The following is a 4373-nucleotide window of genomic DNA, read 5'->3' on the forward strand; positions in this document are numbered from 1 at the left end:
TTGTCATTGCAAGATTCCTATAGCTTTATTTTTATGTGCAAAACATTTTACAAAACTAGATTTCAAACAACTCTTGTGCTTGATACAATTTGAGAAAATATTTTTGAGTTCGTTGGAATAATATTGCTAGCATCTTTGAAACACTAAGTTGATATTGAGATTTCATATACTTTACTTTCAAAGATTAGCTTACTTGAACACTCTTGTGTTTGATTAGATAAAGTCATTATATTGAGTGTAGATTGCACATATACACCATTGAGCTTATAGTTCTTACATGTTTGGTGTAGATTGATTACTTGTGCGTATTGGGTGCATATCTGCTTTACATGAAAGCACAATCACTGTACCAACTTGATTAAGAAAAATATTGTTGTATTTCCAGGCATGGGCCTGAAGAGGGAGACTAACCCTGTTGAATAGTCCCAGTGTAGGTTGAGGTTAGCCCCGCTAATTGACCTGGTTGTAAAGGTTGAGGTCGGTCCTATGCTAATTGACCTAATTGTAATTGATGCCGCTCCACCCGTTAAGTGAGCTTTTAATGAAATCCTCGGGCTTGCGAGCTAGAGGCAAGGACGTAGGCACAGTTGGCCGAACCCCGATAACATATCGTGTGTCTGTTTATATTTCTGCACTTTATATTTACCGCACGTGTATGTTATGGTATGAATGATGCGCATGATTTAAATTTTCGCATATTATATTTATCGGCGCATTTGGAATTGCATAGAACGACCCTAAGTTGTTTTATACGGCTATCTCGTTTAACCTAGGAGATAAATTTTAAAATTTCAATTCATCCCCCACCCGCCGTCTTGGGAATACACCGATTCTAACAGTTTCTCCTCCCACAATCTTGATTCCCCTTCGCCACGAGCCCTTCACCATGTGAACCCTTTTCGTTGGCCTTCTTCCTTTAATAGAATCCCAATAATGCACTTATGATGTCCTCCAACTCTAGAGTTTCTTTCCTCCAAGTCAGCATTGTAACTAGGTCCTCGTATGTAGGAGACTTCGATAGGGAATTCAGTAGCATCAATGTTTTGTCCTTTTCCTCTAACTTCACATCAACTCACTTCGGATCACTAATGATCTGATTGAATGTGTTGATATGCTGAGTCAAATCTGAACCCTTTGTCATCTTAATCCAATAAATATGATGTAAGATTTATGAAACTTGTGCCTTCAAAACATACTACGAAGATACGTGCGTAGAGTTGCTCCCACACCCGAATGGAGAATCCAATCCAAGCCCATGTACTTTCTAAAATACTCTCGAAATAGTGAAATTCTACTTTAGAAAAAAGATAGTTTCCCTCCCTCCCTTATTTTGATTGCAAGCATTACATTACTCAAAGGTTAAAAATAGGAATAATTTTGATTCCATTTCCAAATAGCCAACCAATAAAACAAACTTTATGTTTGGAAAAATTTCTTAAATTTGAATTTATATAAATTTAAATAAAATTTAATAGAAAATTACATTAAATTTTATCCAAACCCTTCCAAATTCAAATCCAAGCTTCCAGATGTAGCGTTTATGTTTTTTTGTTCCAACTTCAAATTTAACCCAACCAATCACATAGCTTCTCATCTCCTCAAATATCATTTCAAGGACTTACATTCCGTGCACTTGTTATTTGATGTAGTTAGAGCTAATTGATTCTTAAAATATGTGATTGGATTGATTTTAAAGAAATATTAATAAAAATTAACATCAACAAATGAGGTTAGAACACTAATTTAGAATGACTAACAAACTAATTTTTGAAATTATATAATATATTCATGTCACATATTTTAGATTTTGCTTTCTTCATATGTCATGCCCTGCCCTGCCCTTATATCCATTGATCCAACGAGTTTGCAACACATTTGGAAACCCATTGAGACTTATTTTTTTTCCTTATTTAATCAAAGTACGCTCTTAATGAGATTGCTTAGCTCATGTGAGTTTGAGGTGGGTTAAGCAGTGATGGCTTTTTCTTCTTTGATCGAACGGTGTGTATTTTTAAGTTCAGCTTTTGGGTTGGGCGGATGGATTTAGATTAATGAAATTTTGTTCTTATATTATCAAGTTGTATGTATTTTTTATTTTAATTAACGAAACACGAAATGCGGCCTTTTTTGTAGTTTAGTAATATAAAGCAAGATGAGCACGTGTCCCGCATGTGGTAGACAGAGCACGCCCTTCTATTCTTTTGTGGGACTGAATGAATGAAGAGAAAATCAACCAGTTCATGATAGTCCTCTGTAGGCGTGGGACGTGGTTAATCTACCAAATACGAACCCTACGCATAACTTACACAGGCTTCAAAAGAAAAGAATCCTCTCGGAGGCTTATTGTCAAGTACTACGATCCAACTATTTTCACACCGTTGTGAAAGGGTTATACGGCGCTAACTAAAACACTCTTGTTTAATTAACTAGCTTATCGTTTACCAACATTCATCCACGAAACACTTTCATTAGCATTCAATGAAATGGCAGTGAAAACAGTAAGCAATCATGAAAACAGTGGTATACAAACAGTAAACATTGAATCTACGAAATTCATTAACATCACCTTCGTTGACATTGTGTGTTTAGTGAGCTAAACACGTTAACAATAGTTAGTAAGTTTTACAATGACTAATAAATATTTACCCTCCCCTAAAGAGCTTTCTAAGCAATTCTCACTCTGATACTAGGAAACATCAAAGTGACCAAAGAATCATACTGTCGTATTTGGCATACAATGAAATAAATACTAAAAAATAATCATACATTAGTATTTATATGATGGCAACTCATCCCAAGCACATGAGACAAGCGATCACAATGAAATAAATATTGAAAAGTAACCCTACACTAATATTTATATGATGAAAACTCATCTCAAGCACACGAGACAAGCGGTCACAGGCAAACATAATATCCTTAACAAACTTAACTCGTGACACCAAGCACCAGAATAGTGTTCTTCAACTAGTCTCGCAGCATCAAATTTTTTTTCTTGGTATCAAACTAAAATTACAAGATCAAAAATAAAGAATAAAAGCGGATTACAGACAAATCAAGTGATCTACTTAAAAATCAACTCAATAATGGCTCATTCGAACTCATTCCCCGAGAAAAATGAGTCAAACGTAAGCTTAATTTTAAATTTAAAAGCTAAATAAGTTGAGCTTGAACTACACAATACTCTCATCAAACTCACCAGCTAACTCGTTTAACTAGCTCTCAAGTCACTTGTCTATAAATTCAACCAATAAACTTGTTTAATACTTTTTTAAAGTCCATGGCTTAACTAATCATGTAAGTTCATAAACTCATTTTAAATTGAAATTATTTAAAAATTGTTCTCTAAATTCGTCACTAATCAAATATTTTTATTTATTTTTTAAAATATTTTCATAATATATGACCATAAAAACACAAATCAAAATATTATACCTATGATTGCAAAGGAACCGAATCACTCATTCTATTACATTAATTAAAAATTTTAGACCCAATAATAAACATTAGAAATTTGAACTAGACTAGACTCATTTAGACCTGTTTTTAGACTTGGATTAACAAATGAAGTGAACATAAACAAGACTGAACCCAACTCAATTGACAAAATCAATTCAAGCTCAATTTTAGAACTTATTTATTAAACGAATCAAACAACTTAGTTTCCGTAGTCCCAAGTTAAAACGCAACTACATCCTATCTCCTAAAACACATTAGGCCAACGGTTTTAAATTCAAGAAGATGAATTATCATCTTGTGTAGTCTGGTGTGAACAACCAAAAAAAAGGCCAGCTCCCCTCACCCCACCTATTGTGGTTCATAGAGAGAGAGAGAGAGAGAGAGAGAGAGAGAGAGGAGTATGATGAGGGACAGAAGCATGTGCAGGCCACAAGTCATGGGCACACAATCCCACCAGACCAGATCACTCTGAACTTGGGAAAAACAGGAAAAGCAGCCAAGTTTGGATTTCGGGCAATACAAGTTAATAATGGAATGAAGATATGGACAGGTCATAGGTGGTTGGTCACATGATTTGATGATGTTACACAAAGTTTAAAAAAAAAAGACCATCCACTTTAACCAACAATCAGTTTCGCTTTTGTCCGACAAAAATGAAAATCTCAATCAAATCACAATATTCGAATCTTGCGAATCCAACTCTCCCTCTGAACCCTAACAAAGCTCCCTCAGAAAAAAGGGGAACCCACCACAGGCTAAAAGCCGTAAACCATGGCCGCCGAAAACCTTTATTCAATTCTCCATTTCACAAATAACCCAAACCCAAAAGAAACAAAAACGGAAAAACAGAAAACAAAAGTTCCAGAGTTTGCCATCTAGCTAGAAGGTGAAAGTCACAAATAGACATCCATACG

This window comes from Malania oleifera, chromosome 5, assembly GCF_029873635.1.
Source record: "Malania oleifera isolate guangnan ecotype guangnan chromosome 5, ASM2987363v1, whole genome shotgun sequence".
NCBI classification, from domain to species: domain Eukaryota; kingdom Viridiplantae; phylum Streptophyta; class Magnoliopsida; order Santalales; family Ximeniaceae; genus Malania; species Malania oleifera.